The following is a 20,159-nucleotide window of genomic DNA, read 5'->3' as shown; positions in this document are numbered from 1 at the left end:
TGGCCTACAATCTCCCTTGAAAGTGCCTCTGCTTTATTAAATAAACCTTTGATGTTGAAATTATTTTCCATCGTGAAAGCCAAGGACTCTACTAGTTCCTAGTTGAGGTCCCCTCTCTGGGAACTCCTCAGACTTCTGGTGACAAAAGGACATGGTGAAAGTGGGTGCATGTTCCAGAAATAATTGGAGGGAGGTTGGGAGAAAACCAAACCAAACCAAACCAAGCCTTTTCCCTTAAATTTTGAGCATAAATAATCAGACATTTCAGTGAATCAAAATGGAGACCAAAATGGAGAAGTACCATGGCGGTCCTTCTCCTCATGGCCTCCATTGCTGCCTCAAGCCCCTTTATATGTCATTTCTAACTACTGGCCAATGTATTGAAAAAGCAGGTCAGAATTTGTTTCATATATTCTGGCAACATTGCCTTGCTCTCTTGGGCAGATAAATAACAGCTAGTACTTTGCTTTATCATCTTCTCTGGTAGAATGTCTACTTCCACTCAAATTCTCCATTCACTTGTTTTCCAAGACTCCTGACTCCTTAGAGGTCTCACAGGATGGTACAATTATTTCCAAAAAAAGAACAAATAAATTTTATAAATCAGGATGTTCTAATGTGTCTGTGGATTGCAATGAGTAAGCCAACATTATCACTCTTTTATTGTTATTATTAATGTACCTTGTTATAAATGTTAATATATATGAAATGCTATATTTCTGAAAATGGAAGCATATCACACAGAGAGTAATAGATGTTTTCCTCACTTATGAGTATATTTTGTATATCTATGGTAGCATATATAGATTTGTTTCACTTATTTTAAGGACTTCCTAGAGACCTAACTTATGGTTTTACAATGACTAAATTATCAAATTGGTTATTCTTTTCCTTCTTGAAATACTCTCCAACCTTTTAATAACAATTCAGACTAATTCTCTTCAATCTGGCTTTATGTGTTCAATTCTGGTACTCAGTATTCTTTAATATTCACTCAATCCTGGGACAGACACTTCCTCCTTTTCTCCCTATTCCCTCTTTTGGGTTGATATTCAGTACTTCATTACCTTTAGATATCACTCTATTATAGTGACTCCCAGAACTTCATCTCCAGAGCTGACATCTCCATTGAGCTCCAGACTCTACACAATATCTACTAGTTTCTACAGACAAAAAGATTTCTTCATTTCTGTGGCAAATTCATAGAGGAAAGTTTGAAACTTGCACTCTGAAGGTTCAAAGTTGGAGTCTGCTGAAATAAACCAATGGTAGTGCAACAGTGTACACATGTGCAAGGAGCCAAAAAAATTTGAAGACTAAAGTATGGGCTAGATGGTTGGAGTTTAAATATACTCTACATGGTAGAATGGAAAATGGGAGAGATTGTATCCATTATGAGGGAGGAGGGGACGATTTTCATGGGAAGTGAATGGCTGAAGAACAAAAGAGGGATTGAGACAAATATCCCCTGGATTCTGGAGAAGGTGGCAACAAGCTATAGGCAGGTGAGTGGTGAAACTGAACTATGAACAAAGCTTGTTTTATTATGCAGATAAAGTCTCTCAAGTTGAAGTCCTCAGAGAAATAGATGATAAATTTGATATAATTATATGAAAACCTTTTTTTGTCTATGAGTTAATTTTACCTGGTTAATTAAATTTTAGGGATGGAGTGCAAGACAGTCGCATTTCTTTCAGGATGAACTTCCTTTAGCTGTCAGATAAGGGAATTTCTGAGAGAAAGTCCTTTCCTGAACTTATTGGGGTGGGGCGGGGAATGATATGGATAAGGGAATGTTAGAAAGACCTTGATTCTAAGACAGCTTATATGGTCTTTAATTTTCTTTAATTGAAACTTCTCAGCACGTCTAAGCATCATACTTTGGGGTATCTTATTCTGAGCTACAACACCCTCAATGACACTATCTTGTTCCTCTGCTTCCTCATGACAACATATGACACTATTATCACTATTACTCAAATCAAACTTAAGGCTCCCATTTCAATTATTGTCATTGTCCCACTTTCCATGTCTAAATCATACGTAAATTCTTTCTCAAAATATATTCTGTGTCTTTCTCTCTCTCCTGTGTTCTCCATAGTTCAATCCCCAGTCACCTCTCATCTATAGTAGAACTATAGACATTTTTCTGCCCTTCTTCCTCTCTATGCACAACCCAATAAATAAAACATACCTAAAGAGATATTTTGAAGTGTAAACCAGATTACAGATTTCTTCAGTTTCACAATCCCTCTGTCTTTTCATTATGTCTAGAATAAAATCCTGACCATGATTTAAATAGTCCCAAGTCAGTCTTTATTTATCTTCTCAATGCTGTCTCATGCAACTTTCTACCATTGCTGTGAACTTTCAGTCTGACTGCAATTCCTTTTTTCCACTGAGGGCTAAAAATCCCAGTTCCTGGACTTCCAGATTTGTTTCGGGATAAACATTATGACTACCAATCAGATGCATTTGGATAGAAGTGAGACAGTGAGCATCTTTCTGTCCATTTGGCTTTTTCCCTCTGTTAAGAAAATTTGAAGACCCAAAGGATTCTCACAGCAATGTTCAAGTGTCCATTCTCCTGATTCCTGAGGGTTAGAGGCAGGTGTGATAGATACAGTGGCCAAATTTCTCTTTCTAGTGTCTGATTTCCAGCTTTGTGAGTGTAGAACATCAGCAGCTGAGTAATTTACCCTGACTAACTGCCTAAGAGCTTTGGCACTGCGTGCTGGGGCTCAGCAAACGAAATGGCATTCAAAACTCAGCTCCTCTTTCTTATACTCAAACAGAAAGCTTACCAAAGCTTGTACAAACCATTCTGCATTACAGTGCCTTTGAACTGGTTCTAATCTGCAACACACTTCCTTTAAACTTAGAGGAGCCTCTTTTGTAGTATCTTTCAGCTTTCAACTGGATTATCTCAAAATACTTTCCCCTGTATAACCAATCAAAAAGATTCCTGTTAGCATACAAAGGCTTAGTTGGCTTAATACACAACAGAAGACAGTTACTCAAAAGGCAAGGTGTTCACAAACAAATAACTTTTTTTTTTTTTAACAATAAGCTAGTTTGGATTACTTTGACCATACTGTATTCCCAATGATCATCTAAACTAACAACCACAAGTGAAGAACTTCTATAGGAAACTCTAGGAAGTGTATTTTAGCTACAGACAGGAGGGCTGGTAGGAGAGAATAATTATTAATTCTGCAGTGGCCCATTTCATTCATGTACATTCTGATGTTCTGAGTTCTGTCAACTAAAGAAAGATTACTGATGAGGAGGTCTTATGGCCATTTTCTCTTGTTCTGTTTCCCTGGAAGAGCTGACTCTACTAGTTAATATCTTACTATGGCTTTTCTATAGAATTTAGAATGTGAGACAAAGGTAAAGAAAACTGAAAACAAGTTTGCAAAGGACAATTAGCAAAGGATGAATTAAGCCCCTAGGTGACATCAATCCCATCAATATATGGCTTTTACATCTCCCCAGATTATTGTCTTCACAGTGTTTATCATAAATATTACAAAATACTTAGACTGGACACTTTAAAGACAGTAGAAGAAATGTATTTCCCACAGTTTTTGAGGACAAGAAGTCAAAGATCATGCACCAACTATGTAGACTCTGGGCCTGCTTACCCTTGGATGGCTTATCTTTATTTTTCTTGTAATGCAGACTTTAAAAAAAATTAAATTGAGGGCTGGGGCTGTGGCTCAGTGGTAGTACACTTGCCTGGCATGTATGACACATTGGGTTCGATTTTCAGCACCACATATAAATAAATGAATAAATAAACAAACAAACAAATAAAAGTCTATCAATAACTTAAAAATATTTAAAAAAAATTAAGTTGAATAAATTTTGAACCGTTACATAAAAACAGTTCTTATTCTTCACAGTGTGTTTTCAGTAGGACTTTCTGTCTGTGACAGATTTTTTTCCTGAATATAAGAATTTCAGATTTCCGGCAATTTTGCAGGAGGGTATAACTAACTGTGTGTTTTGGAGGGGCGATATTTTTAATTTCCTATGATAAAACCAGCCATTTTAGCATAAGCCCCAGATCAACTTTAAATACATATATATATTTTTTCATTTTCTCTGATTTTCTCTCTCTCATTGTTCTCCTTTCACCTTTTATTGTGTATATATGACTATGTGGCTACATGATTTAGAGAAAAATTTGGCTCTGGGTAGTAAAGAATCAAAATTAATGTGGCACAAATAATATAAAACTATTTGAAGTCCAGGGCCAGGAAGCATGTATATTCCTTGAAGTCCTTGGGCAATCAGACACTTCTCAGTTCATTTGTGTTTTGAACTTCTTGCTATATTAGCATATATAGATTTGTTCCAGCTATTTAAAGGACTGCATAGGAATTTACTATATGGTTATACAATGACTAATTTAGCAGGTTATTCCTTCCTTTTAAAAACTCTTTCTCTCTCTGCATATGTATCCTTTGAGTGATCTTTGAATCATGGACCATGTTGTGGACAGTTATCAAAGTTCCAGAAACTAAAATGATTTAGGGGTGACTGAGGTCCAATATAAGTACCCCCTTCAAAGGAACACTTTAAAGGCTGCTGAAAGACAATTTTGCTTTAGGTGGTATGAGACAGAATGTAGCAAGATGTCAGCATTTAATAAGGATAGAATTTATCTATTCTTACAAGCCATTTTTTTGACACAAATGGAGAAAAGAAAAACAATTAATTTTGTCAGAAAAAAAATTTTACTTTTTTCTCTCTCTTTTTCTTTTCTTTCTTTTCATTATTCCTTTTTCTTTCTATTCATTTCTTCTAGGTTTTCTGATTTATAACCCTCACCCCCCCACTACCACCAAGAGCCCACCACCACTAAGAGCTCCTCCAAAACACAGGGTTATACCCTTCTGCAAACAATTTGTCTGTAATACTGGGAAATCACATAAACTCAGCCTCAGTTACTTCACTTATATTTTGGAAGCATTTCACCTTATTTACTGGAGAAATGTAGTTTTGAAAATTTATTTAGGCACACTTGTCAAATTTAAGAGCAGTCAATATGAGTGAAATAGCCAGAATTAACTACTCTGGTGATAAACTCATTTTAAATTTCAGTTCACATATCAACTATGTGCTTCCCAAGATGACTCCTGAAAATGACTAGTAAGATTTACTAATTAAAATAAATTAATAACTTCTTTTGAAGAAAGCATGACAGATTATAATCCAATTCACTTTTGTAACAAACTGGAATTATAATTTTCATATGACTTGCTTAATTTTTATTTTATTGATAGTGTGTTGATATGGCCATAATTTATGTATACTGTTGTATTTATTTCAGAAATTTAGGTAAAAGATAGATAGTTGGGATTTCCCCCTAAATTTATAGATAAATTTAAAAATGATTTTGAAGAATAAGTTTTACATTATTTTTCTATACTACTGAGAAATAACATAAACTCAGCCTCAGTTACTTCACTAATGTTGGAAACATTTCACCTTATGTACTTTTAATCACCTTATCTTTTATATTTCTTCCACTAATAAAACTGGGTTCTATGAATTATGAATTCCATTTCTGTATAATTTTCTGTAAATACTTTGCTAATGTTAACATAAAAGACTGCACAATTTATTGTAACTCAGATTTTCAATTTTCTCAACTAAATGATGCAAAAAAATGGAATGTTTACTAATATTTTCATTTTACTTTCAACTGTGCTAAATATTCACCTGTAGCATACTAATTAGAAAATATTTCAGGAACTAATACTACCATTCTAAAAATAATTACTACTATTCTGGTTTCTTGCTTATTCATTTTACAAAACATTCGAAAGTATTTAATGACTTGAAATTATATTCTACAAAAATTTGTGCTTCTCAGAAACTCAGTTTTAAATAAGATAGGTGTTTTGGTTTATCATTTAGCTAACAATTTGCTCACCATCTAGATGGGGATCTGATTTGTACCTGCTTCATTAGAAAGAGGAGAAATATATCTGTATCATCTTAATTTTCCTGATATGTGTGAACATTTCCCAAGTGTGGAATGATTGGACTATTACTTGCTCAGGGGACAAAGAGATTCTTCTAGGGATTCTTTAATACCTTCCTTTTACCAGAATCTGGACATCTTCATTATTGGGGCAGTCTGGGGAAAATTATAGAAAGGTCCAGCTGCCTGGATATGACTTCCTTACTTGGTATCTTTTCTTAGGATTTTAGACTGATTGTATCTTTTTCACTAAGCTAATTTAGCTTATGTTAGAGTGAGCAGGTACAAATTTTGATCAATGAATAAGTCAATGAGTGGTTCTTTAACATTGAGAAGTGTGGACTCACCTTTGTAATTTTCAGTGTTAAAGAACACACAATTCAAACTTATAAAAATGGTAAATTTATGAGTTAAAATGTAAATTTAATTTAAGATGTCAATGAAACTAATTTAAATGAACTATTATCATACATCAGAAAGAGTGATATAAGTCATATAGATGTTGCTAGAGTTTCGACCTGAAATTTCCCCCAAAGGATCATGTACTAAAGCCATTGTTCCCAGAAGTTGAATCACTGTGGGTGTTTCTTTGAAGGGGATACAAGTTTACTGGTCTCTTCCTCTCTCTCTTTTTATCCCAGCCACCACGAGTTGAACAGATTTCCTCTGTCATGTGTTTTGGCCCTGATATACTGCCTTGTCACAGGCCCAGAATCCATAGGGACAACACACCTTAGACTGAAACCTGTGTAATGTGAACCTGAAAACATGAGTTTCTTTTAAGTTGTTGGTCTCAGGTATTTTTGTCACAGCAACGGAAAGCTGACTAACTCAAATATGACTTCTGATTTGAACTAATCAAATTTGACATGTAATCTTTTTAATACAACCTTCATCAGAATGCTGAAATAAAAAATAATGGAAATATAAAATTGACTATGAGGGAAATATTTTTCTACTCACTTCATCTTCAGTACAGAGTTCATTAGCAAGTTACAGTTTTCTGGTTCTTAAGCAATGTTATTTTATTTGTGAAGTCTTCATTAATTATAATGTCAAATTTTTAACAAGGCATGAATTTTTGTTAAAATTAGGAATAACCTAATAAACTGTGTATTACTCAAAGGTAACACAGCACTGAAAGGTGACCAATGATCCCACCAAGACTTATGGAAGGCCTTCACGATTCTCTAGATTTGCTTTTTCAAACAGTTGTTTACATTGTAATTCCTTTTATTTTGACACACAAAATACCATCATTCAAACATTTGTCTCAAACACCTAAAGGTTGAACACTGCTATTCTACAAACGTGAAATCTATTTGAAGAGACAGTAAATCTTTAAACAACAATGGAAGACATTTGTTTGAAGTTCCAAAGTGAGAGGTGCCAATTCCACTTGGAAACAGGAAAAAACAGAGCAAAGAGTTGGTCTTTGTTTGTTCCTCAAAATACCATAGTGTAATGATATTAGAAAATGTCTTTTAGAAATAAATTTGAAAATCATTTTTGTTGGTACCAAGGAAGGGAAATAGTTTCTATAAAGAATGATTTGTGCAAAGACTTGGTTTTAAATATAGGAACCACACTGGATGGCAACATATATGATTTTATATGAACAAGAATTAAAGCACAGAGGGCCAGAAGCCACATAGAAAAATATGAAGAAGACCTAAACAGACTCTCTCTCTCTCAATCTCTCTCTCTCTCTCTCCTCTCTCTCTCTCTCTCTCTCTCTATATATATATATATATATATACACACATATATATATATACACACACACACATATGAACATGCATGAAATGTATATATATACACAACAGCAACATGTATCTTATTATATACATACTATACATATATATATAATCATATAGATATGTGTATTATCATGTATTAGTATATACATGTATGAACTATATTTTATATGTATAATATGTGCATGATTATGTATTATCAGCTCTTAAACATATGAACAGATGTTCACATTCAATCATAATTATGGAATGATTTATATTGAGAAATATAGCAATGAAAATCCACTTTTCTCCAATCAGATTGATGAAAACCAGCAATTGTTTTTAAAATTTATTGATTCAATTTTATCCAGGATTTAGTATTTTTTAGAATTTCTCATTTTTGTCTTAATAAATATAAAATGGTAGGTTATTTTCATTTTATTATCATTTTTTCTAATTACTTTTGAATTTGAAACTCATGAAAAATTTTTATTAGCCATATTTTTGTGTTTTCTTCTTAATTTGTAAGCACTTATTATCCATTAGAACACTAATTCTTTATAGACTATATCTATTCACAGTCTCCCGCATTCTAGCTTATATTTTTCACACTATTTCAAATGTTGAGTCTTAATATTAATTCTTAGCTTTAAAACATTCAGACTTGTTAATATTTTAAAGTTAATGCTTTTTGCATGTGGGCTAAGACATATTTCCAATATTAAATTAAAAAGTATCATACATTTCCATGTTTTAATATTTTCCTTTGAAGTAGAGTGGCTGAGTAAAATGCAAACCTAGGCATGTCTGATTTTAGTGTAGCTGGATAGAACACAAGACATCAGGCTATATTTGATTTCAGACAAAAAACAAATAGTTCATTATAAGACCAAAACATTGCTTGAGGAATGCCTATTCTAAAAACGTTATCTGAAATACAAATTACTTAGAGAATACTCTATTATTACAAATCAAAACTGTGAACCTTACATTTAGGTTCTTAATTCTATTAAGAATTAAGATTGCTATACCGTTTTTTTTTCTACCTTTGTACACTACTTTCTTCCTGTTTTATTTGTCATCAGCTCCTCTTTTCCCACTTGTCTGACAAGCTAAAATATAAAGTAAATATTAATTCCCTATTGCATTTTAATTTAACCATAGAGAGGTAGGATATTTAAGCTGAGAGAAAGAGATAACCACCTTTAACATTTGTCTCCATATTTTTGTCTAAATATTGATCCAATTCTATTAAGACTGCATCTAGAGTGGCAGCACTGAAGAAATATAGGGGAGTGAATCAACATTCATTTTATGAACATGATTTGGAAACGAAACACATCCTTTCTCTTCACATCTTATAGTCCCGAATTGAATCCCTTGGCCAGGACTAAGTGGGAAGAAGTCATGGTACAAGTAGCTGCGCAGCCATTTCTTATTCAACTCTATCGTGGGGGAAAATGGCTTTTGGGGAAGGGTCATAGTCTCAGTCACAGTATTCTTGTTTTTTTTTTTTTTTCTTGTATGCTACTGGGGATTGAATCCAGTGGCACTCTACCACTGAACTTCATCTCCAGCCCTTTTTACCTTTTATGTTGAGACAGAGTCTTGCTAAATTGCTTAAGGCCCCACTAAGTTGTTGAGACTGGCCTTGAACTTGAGACCTTCTGCCTCAGCATCTGAAGTAGCTGGGATTATGGGTGAGTTCCCCAGTGCCCAGCTTCAGTCACAGTATTCTTCACCTACAAGCCCATATTTCACTTTCAAATCAATTAGTCAGTATTCAGGAAACATATTCTTACATCACCACGGCATTCACACCCTTTAACCTTTAGACGAGAGTGGTCATTTCTCAAACATTTTACATCCTAAAGTCCAAAGCTTCATCTATATTCTGGTTCTTGAAAACAGACAATCATGATTCTCCTTAAAACTCCCTAAAACTTCTTATGTTTTTTATTTATAATGTTTCCAGATCAGACACACTCTAATACCAGCTGATAATTACATTTCTGAACACTTTCATCTCTTGCTGAGCTCTATCCGTCTATCTTAACAATGCAAATTATTTGCAAATCGAGTATACCATAATCTCATTATATAAAAGTGTCCTTTTTATTGAATCAACTAAAAACTTAGATGTCTATAAAAGCTCTCTCATAGGATTTCAAACAACCCAGGGGTAACCTACTTAACTGTATTCATTCTACTGCCAAAATCACTCCCTCTAATAAAGGGTTTTCATTATTTCACTGAATTTATCAATTGATAGGGGCTTAAAGAGCACACTGGAGTGATTTTTCCAACACCTAAATCAGAGGATTACATGCCAAAATGAATGTATTTGAAACTAGTCAGCATTCATTTATGTTTCTTAGTATTTAACACTGTACTAGTTGCTGTGAGAGATAGGAAGATGACATTTACACAATGCCAAATACCTAAATTGCTAGTGAGCAACAGACAGGTCTCAAAAGGATATATTAAGAGAGATGATAGTTACACTGTGGAGGAAGAGGTGATTTCTGCCTGGAGCTATCACTAAGATATCATGGGGAAAATGTGATTTGAGGAAGGCCCAGAATTGATGCACAGGATGTGATATGATTAAATGTTTATAACCATTCAAATCAATTTCATAGAGTCCCTTTCTTTTCTTAGTCATTCAGCAAACAAGTAACTCCTAGTTACACACATGAGTTGCCAAAATCTTCACCTACTAACTATCATATCATGGGATTAATTTCACTTTGGCAAGGAAAATCATATTTTATAGAGCTTTTTGGTATTTATACAAAGTATAAATAAATCAATGTAAAAAATATTTAAGAAAATCAAATAAATACTTATTATTATCTTATTTGAATAATCTTATATAATTAATTTTTGACAGTATAATGATATTAAAGTGCCTATCTCTGTAGAATACATTGGGGATCCAAATGAAAAAGCAGTGGATTCCTATCTGTATCAGTACATTTTCACAGCTGGGTCTCCCTATGAAATGCTCAGGAATAGGTTCATTTCACTTATCTTTTAAAAAAATCAGGGAATTTATTAAGCCATCTCATTTTACTAACCAGGTAATGTAAAAGCAGTGACTAAAGGGGAGGCTATAGGCCAAAACAGTAGAAAGAAAGCCTTTAAAATACACAGACAAATTTCAAAAAGCATCAAAACATAGAGGAGAGCAAAAAAAAATTAATGAAGGCAACTTTCATTAATAATCATATTCTCCATTTTTATTATTATTTTTCTCTTTTAGAATCATCCTCTAAATCAGAGTTTGTAAACCACTACATACTTACTGCAGGACAGAAGAGAGATAGGAAAAATGTGGGAGAAGAATATTGGGCAAATTATATCGCTATTTTGTGTGCATGCATGGATATGTAACAATGAATCTGTCATGTACACCAGTAATGTACCCTTTACAAATATAGACAAAATAAATAAGCTTTTTTTTTTGTAACAGGGTAATCTTCTTGCACCTACATGTCTTCTATGGCTGCTTTCATGACATAATGAAGGGGTTGAATAGTTTTGACTGCTGATGAGGCTGTGAATCCTAAAGGGTTTACCATCTTGCTCTTTATAGAAAATGATTGCTGACCCAGGCCTATTTTGTTCTTATGTGTTGCTTACAATTTTTTTAACCTAATCTTTTATTATAGGTGTCTTCTTAAGTCTTTATGTAAGTGTATCTTACTCATTTAAACTATTTCAGAGTACATTTGGAATGGATACATGTTAGTTAGTCTGTTTTATTACTTGTGGAGACTTAGATATTTTTCCACTTTGAAAGTATATTAAAGTCACATTTACTAAACACATATTAATAGTTGCCAGCTTATGGCATATATCTTTTAGAATGTTACAAGAAAGCTACCGCTTTTTATAAAATATTCACAGATATGTCTCATGAATATTACAGTTAATTACAAAATAAAAAACAGCATGAAGTCATGAGAACCATTCAAGTGAGTGAAAATAATATTATAGAAATGACTGTTAATGGAGCTAAAATAAAGTTAAATAAGGAGTCTTAAATTGTGAAGGGTATTACACCATAGAGTATTGTTAGGGTCTGTAAACAAGTCTGGATGACGCCTGGCATTTTGCCAGAGGGAGTGGTTTGTGAAGTAACGCCAGGAAGTCATTAAATGTGGAGATTCCTTATTGGTTGACTGCTGTATCTAGTTTATGTTAATTAAGATAAGCTGTGTGTAATGTATATATACCCCTCCTGTCCTACAATAAACGGCTGGCTCCCACTCCTGCTGTATTGATCTACACAAGTTGTTCGTCACCCCCAGGTTATTTTGCTGCAGCCGGACTGTGGCAGAGTATATCAAAGTTAATGATTACTATTCATCTTCTCAACAAAAGTCCCCCTGTCTTTTTATACTCATGAATGGAGATTCTAGACTACTATTCAGCTAGGGATTGGCTCATAATACTGCAATTCTAGTAATTATGGAAAGAAATGCAGGTACATCACCTAGAGATACAACAAATATATGACCATGATTTCAGAAGCCTTATTTTAAAGGCTTGAATTTTGAGGGATGGTGGGATCAAAAGCTAGAAAGCCATGTGTTCTGATGATGTCCTGGAGTAATAATTCTATCCCTGAATTGACTTTTTGTAGGATGGAGTAATTAAGCTTCTACCTTTTTTAAGCCTCAATAATAGAACTTTCCGTTGTCTGAATCATGTGAATCCTAACAAGTAGCCAGCCACTTATAAGTTCCAGCATGCAACAGTAAGTTCCATTTAGTCCAGAATTAACTTTCTATTTCAGGCTGTTGTTTGTTTTTCTAATGACTCCAAGAATCTTGAGCACAGGAAGTTTTTATAAAGTAGGCATTTAATGTATATTCACATTTTAAAATGCAATACATTCTACTACATCTAAAATTCTAAACCAAAATTATCTTCTCAGATCAAGCCTTACATAGCCAACATATTTTGTCATACAGATGTCTGACACAAATTTCAAATTAACACATCTAGAACTGAACACTTAATCATACCTCTCAAATCTCTCTCCTCCTTCAGTCTTCAGTATCTCCATCCATACTGTTACTTGGAAACTTAAGTCACTTCCTCTACAGACTGATTCCATATGCCACCTAGACCTCTCAAGTCTCTTCCAAAATCTTGTCAACCCTTCCATTTTTCACACATGGATTATGTCATTACTTCTGATGTCTACCTCTGCAATTTTTTGCCTAAATAAAATACTACACATTCACTTTTAACTGCCTTCCAATAGGTTCTGTGATTTTTAAAAATATAAACTGAGTTAATTCATGATTCAAAAATATAAATATGAATCTATTTCTGTTTTTTTAAAAATCACAGACCTTTTGGCTTACTTTCCTATGTTCATATATGTGCACACCACAGTGAATCTCTACATCATGTACAACCACAATAATGGAATCCTACTTAAAATATATGTTCCATGTGTATATACTGTGTTAAAATATACTCCGTTATCATGTATATCTAAAAAGAACAAATAAAACAAAAATAATTACTCAAATCATATAAATTGTTATTTTCCTACTTAAGTACTTCCAAAGGCTTTCTATCACACTAAAGAAAATGTGGTCTAAAAATATCCTATCAGGTCAGCTCATGCCAACCTCTCCAGTCTCATCTCCTGTGAGTTTCTTGCTTATTTGTTATGTTCAAGGAATCATGTTATTTTCAATTCCTAAACCATTCCAAGTATTTTTTTCCTACTCATGAGACTTTGTACATGTTTCCTTCTTTGTTGACTGTTTCCCTAGATAACTATTACCTTTACTTTAGGTCTCAATTTTAACCTAATGCCCTTCCTTTGTGGTGTCTCACTTATAATCTTATTTCCTCCTCATTTCTTACTACATGAACAACTAATTCCTTTGACCCTTAGCGTCACTACCTTTTTCTCAGTAGTACTTTATTACCAGGGCTGAGGCCATCTTTATTTGCTTCACACTTGTATACACATAGTGGAAGCTCCATAAAAAGTTGTAAATGATAGATGAGTGCATGCCAGAGTGATTTTTCTGAAATTGCATTGCTAATGGCTGCATTAAAGGATTTGGATCTGGGAGGCCACAGTGAACAACATTAATATACTATTCCTATCTATGGATATATATATTGATACCTTGGTATCTTGGTCCTTAAAATTAAGTGGAAATGTGAGATTGAATATTTGTTTCTGTTTGCTTCCATTTTTTTTTCTTACAAATATTCATCTAATAGACACCATTGAAGGGTCATATGTTATAGTTTGGATATATCACCTGGTTACTGTGTATCCTACATACTATAATAGTTTGCTATCAAAGTCATGGAGAATGGTAACCATGGGAATTGAGGTTAGGCATATATTGAATAATGGCGGAGAATTAGACCTGAAATTTGCTTACGAAGTTATCTATGTTAAACATTCTAAGAGAGACATTAAACAAAATCAAAGTCATGCAATCAGCATTAAAAACACTGTGCTCTCTGAATTTATGAATTTAGCAGAGATGATTAATTCAATAAAACAAAAACTACAAAATGGGACTAAAAGAACACAGTCCAAGAGAGGCAAATATCACGGCAAGCATCAATTTTGACAGAAAATGAATTTTATTATGTATTTATCCTAATTTCTGAATTAAAAAAAAAACAAGAATCTTCTTTTGTTTAGCTTTCACACACATATTGAAACTATTACTCTGAGTTATGGTGTATCTTAAATTTATTGAATGTTATTGATGACATGAACCTTAATGTGATCTAGGTAAAATGTTGGCTAAATTGACTCATTTATCCACTTCAGCATTTGGTGCTGTGTTATAAATCTTCATTGTTTCATTTTTTGTTGGTTTTTACTTTAATCAAACAAAATAGGTTTAATATTTTTTCCTCATATGGAATATTTTCCCATTTACTCACTTTACTTTTTTGGAATAATAATTTCTAAATAAATTTTCTTCGTACATTAGTAAAATATATTTATGTATACTGTGCTGTATATTCTGCCAAAAACTTAAGGTTGAATTATTTCAATAAATAATCCAAATTTCCCTTTACAGATAGAGAATATTGACTGTTATGGCATTTCTGTAAAATACCTGAATTATAGAATAAATTACTCAGAACAAATGTGAACAGGTTAAAAATTATTGGCTTCCATATTTCTAAATGGATTATTTGAACTGTATCATGAAGAATTCATGCTTTATATTTTTATTAGAATTTTCATTTTGAACAGTTACTGTTAAAGGTTTTCATTTAATTTTGTATTTTCTAAGTTTGCAAAATTAATACAAGCTGGACACATGAAACTTAAAATAGAAAGATACACAACAGGGAACCAAGCATACTCTACAATTCACTTTCCTCTAATAAATACAACTTGTATAATTGTTTTATTATTGGATGTCTTTTCAATATTTATTCACTTTTTAATAGTTTATTCCGAACAATTTTGAACAAGAGAACTGCAAACCTTTAGCTGCCATAAGGAAATGTATGCCATTTTTTCAGTCTTGCATTTCCCAATTTGTGACATCCACTGTTCTGACTTTCTGCTAAAACTTGCTGGAATTTGTTACAGCAGATTCTCACCACGAGTCTATTCTCCAGATATCTTTGTAAATACTTTAGCATTCAAACAGAACATTTCCTGGTCCTTGGAGTAATCTTTTGCAAAATTAGCCTGAAGTTACTGCTTCATCTGGGGATTTTTTCACCAGTTTTATCAGAGACTGAATTACTTTTTAAATCTAAGTTGCTGGATTTCCCTAATTTGGCACTAATTACTGTAAGACAGCCCTATATTTATTCTATGCTATTTTGAGTGTTTTTATGGATATTCTGTTCCAAAGGACAATTTATCACAGCAGAGATGTTCAAGAACAAATAGCCCTTTATTAAATTTATAAATTAGATCGATAAATGGAATGTTATGGTAATTTTTATTGCATATTGGCAAGTTTTCCAAGTTCCATCATGGATCTCCTTATAGCAATCTTCTTGGATTTAGTGCTTTGTATACAATACTTTAAATCATACATCAATTTTTTTCAAAAAACAAATTATACTGTACATAATTTTATGCAAACTTGAATAGTTGTATAACTTGTACATTTTCATACTAGGCTCTGTACAATTATTGTCAGAAAACATAAGACATTCTGTCTGGATATACCATACTTGTAAAAACTAATTTCCTATTAATTAAGGTTTGTATAATTTTCCTTTCCTTCCTTGTAAGCACAATTTTGGAAAATTTTTCATTTGTTCTTTTAGTTATACATGACAGTAGGTTATACTTTGACATATTATACATACATGGAGTTTAACTTCCCATTCTTTTGGTTACACATAATGTGGAGTTATACTGGTCCTATATGCATATATGAACATAGGAAAGTAATGTCTGATTCATTCTACTATCATTTGTATTCCCATCCCACTTCCCTTCCCTTCATTCCCCATTGTCTAATCCAAAGTACTTTTATTCTTTACTCCCTCTCCTTATTGTGTGTTAGCATCTATCTATCAGAGAGAACATTTGGCCTTTGATTTTCTGGGATTGGTTTATTTCACTTAACATGAGAGTCTCCAGTTTCATCCATTTAACAGCAAATGGTGAATAATATTCCATTGTGTTTATGTACCACATGTTCTTAATTCATTCATCTGTTAAAGATATCTAGATTGGTTCCATAGTTTAGGTATCGTGAATTTGGCTGCTATAAATATGGATGTGGCCATGTCACTATTATATGCTGATTTTAGGTCCTTTGGGTATATACCATGGAGTGGGATAACAGGGTCAAAGGTTAGTTGCATTCCAAGTTTTCTAAGGAATCTCCATATTCATACTGCCTTCCAGAGTGGTTACACCAATTTGCAGTCCCACTAGCAATGTATGAGTGTATCTTTCCCCCCAAATCTTCTCCAACATTTATTGTTACTTGTATGCTTCACAATTGCCATTGTGACTGGAGTGAGATGACATCTCTTAGTGTGGTTCTAATTTGCTAGAGATGTTGAACATTTTTTCATATTGTTGGCTGATCCTATTTCTTTTTTTTCTTTTTTTAGTTTTTCACTATTATTTTTTAAAATTTATTTTAATTAGTTACACATGGCAGTACAATGATCTTGACATATCATACATTTGAATCAGATGGGGTATAATTTCTCAGTTTGGCTGATCCTTTTTCTGTAAAGTGCCTGTTCAGTTCCTTTGCCCATTTATTGATTGGATTATTTGTTTTTTTGGTGTTAACTTTTTTGAGTTCTTTATATATCCTAGAGCTTAATGCTCTATCTGAGGTGCAGGTGGCAAAGATTTTCTCCTTTTCATAGACACTCTGTTTACATTTTTTATGGTTTACTTTGCTGTGAAGAAGTTTCCCCAAAAGAAAAACAGGATCTGTGTCATTTGCTAACCTATGAGCTCATGAGTGGTAAAACAACATAGAGCTGGATATGCCATGATGAGAAGGTGGCCTTTCCGAATCTCGATTGGGACCTAGAGGAGAATAACACCCAAAATGATTATTCTGCTAAATTGGAAAAAATGGAGAAGAAAACAAACCCCTTGCTAACACAAACATTGGTATAAGCTCTCAAAGAAGTCAATTTTAATTTCAAGCTAACACACACAAACCACTTTAAATGCTGACTCCAGGTTTTTTAATACATATACAATTATATTTATTTATATATATACACACATATACAGACATGTAGAATATTTAAAGGTGTTTCCCTTTGCTCAGTGTCTGTTTTATTTTTCTTTGTTTGTTTTTATACCAGGGATTGAACTCAGGAACACTCAATCACTGAGCCACATGCCAGCCCTATATTGTATTTTATTTAGAGACAGGGTCTCACTGAGTTGCTAAGTAACTTGCCATTTCTGGGGCTGGTTTTGAACTTGCAGTTTTCCTATCTTAACCTCCTGAGCTGCTGCAATGATAGGCATGTGCCACCTTACCTGGCTGGTCAGTGTCTTTACTATAGATTAGCCTATTAAGTAAAATTGCTAAATATTCATAAAACATTAGAAAAATAAATGTCAAACTAGAAAAGACATTAAGAATCACATCTGCCCAGTGCAGTGGTGCAGGCCAGTAATTCCAGCGGCTGGGGAGGCTGAGATAGGAAGATTTCGAGGTCAAAGGTAGCCTCAGCCAAAAGTGAGGCAGATGCTAAGCATCTCAGTGAGACGCTGTCTCTAAATAAAAAAAAATACAAAATAGGGCAGGCAATGTGGCTCAGTACTTGAATGCCCCTGAGTTCAGTCTCTGGTAATTCACTCCCCCCAAAATCATCCTCTTTATGGGTGTTCAGGAATAGCAGGTGTATCATTTAAGTGTGCACATATATGGCCCAGTCAAAGATTCCAACTTAGAAGGTTTATAGTGAGTCCCATTATGTGCAGCTTTTTGACAAGCGTTATACTGATGCACACTTCTTTTTAAGAAATTATGATCTCTTTGGCCATCCCCTTCCTATCCTTCTTGTAAATCAAACAGACACCCTGAGATATAACTTTTCCCAGGTCAAAAATTGGATGAGAGAAGCCTAAGTCAGGGTTCACATGATATCTTTTCTTTCTACCGATAGAGGTTTCCAAGTAAAGAAAAATAGCAGCACTCTGAATTTTTCTATTGTCTCCTTTTTTACTATTATTGTTGTTTTTTTCCACAAGCTGTGACATTTTTTTTAAATGTTTGGAGTTCTCAGGCCATCAAACTAACTGGTCAGGCACACTGGGTCTGTGGAAAAAGTGTTTTCTGGAGATGTTACTTCTGATTAAAACCTGAGGGACCATCAGGAGTTTTCCAATGAGATATGGGGTTATGCTAGCATCTGCCCCCTTTCCAACTCAGATGAAAATATAGAGCCAAGCAAGGTAACCTCATTGTTTCAGACAGAACATCTTATATCTATGTCTTCTGAGTATATATGCAACCCATGGGGAAAAGAAAACATATTAAAATCCATAGTAGAGCTGGAATGAGTCCAATCTCATTAGATGTTGCCACCATTGATAAATTTTCCTCATTTGTTAAAATTATTGAATATATAAATTATTCCATAAACCCATTTTTAGCAGAATCAGGGTAAGATCTACTTAATTAATAATGATTATAATATATTTCAGACGAAGATTCTATCATTTAAAAATGTTAGTGAATTATTTCTTTTATTTTAAAATAGAAAATCACAAGAAATAATTACTTCTATCCATATGTTATTCAGATGTCTGAAGGTGAATATTGTGACTATAACTTTTGAAGAATCAGATATCTACAAGCCTTCTTGTAGAACACCTGGAGGAAGGTAGAATGGAGAGAGGAGACAATTTAATTCATGGAGCTAAAATAACTACCTCAACATTTCCAAAGGAATCAGATTCTTTTTATAAAGTTAACAATACCTGGAAGGAGACACCAATTCTAAGTGGAAAAGTTGAAAGAAGATATTTATAAATCTTCATGTTCAAAGTTAAAATTCACCATGAATTCTTTATCCCAAAATAGAAGGAACTATTAATTTCATTATTACAAAATTATTATTAAACATGGGGCAATCAATGATTTAAATCAAGCTGGGCTAATTGAGAGTGAATTATCATCATCCTCTGTGAGAATATTGCTCATAAATTACCTCCGAAGTCCAAAGGATTATTATGCATTTATTCTTATAAATTATGGCTCCATGGTAAACTGGATGAGATTTTAATATTTTAGCATTCATTAAGTTGAGAAGGCTTAGAGCCAGCATAGTGATCAGAAAGCCTGTTTTGTCCTCTAATGAGAATAATTCTGTTATAGTTAATTGCCATCATTATCATAAATTTATGTAAATTCAGATTAACCTATAGAATTAAAGTTAATATTTAAACTATGCATATTTTATTTTAGAATTAAGGGATATAAGTTTGGTTTCTACTCAATAAACTAAACATAAGGAACTTTAACATGCAAATAATCATTTTATTTTGTACTTAGCACACAAACTATACAATTAAAAGCTAAATTATATAAGCTTATAAAAGCTTATCTGGACTGCTCTTCAGGCTATGTTATGTTAGTTGCTAAGGAAGGCACACACATTAGGGGCAAACTCATACTTACAGGGGAGAAAGTAGTGGCCCCTTGAAAATACTGTTAGCATGTCTTCCAAGTTGATTTTAACTAGCTAGGATCACACAGTCATTCTGACTCATTCTTTTTGGTGACCTCGAATAAACTTAGCTGATTATAATAAGCAACTTCTGCCTGGAAGCATTTGTGTCCACTATTTTTCCTTTTCTAACATATGATTTATGGTCTTATGCCGAGTATGCTCAGCAATGTGCCCAGCCCTGCTTAGGTTTTCCCATAAGAATATGTAAAAAT

General features: G+C 33.3%; 1 long non-coding RNA gene across 1 annotated transcript in view; it reads right to left on the bottom strand.

Annotated features, from left to right (window-relative positions):
- The window catches only part of LOC308632564, a 33,634-nt gene extending 13,684 nt beyond the window's left edge, over positions 1-19,950 (bottom strand). The window contains exon 1 of the long non-coding RNA XR_014018586.1: positions 19,896-19,950. This is a non-coding gene — a long non-coding RNA (uncharacterized lncRNA). The remainder of the gene's footprint in view (positions 1-19,895) is intronic.
- Between the last annotated feature and the right edge of the window lie 209 nt (positions 19,951-20,159).

This window comes from Spermophilus citellus (genome assembly GCF_964194105.1).
Source record: "Spermophilus citellus genome assembly, chromosome: 13".
Lineage (NCBI taxonomy): Eukaryota > Metazoa > Chordata > Mammalia > Rodentia > Sciuridae > Spermophilus > Spermophilus citellus.
The sequence above is the reverse complement of the archived record's forward strand: the minus strand, read 5'-3'. Positions and strand labels throughout refer to the sequence as shown.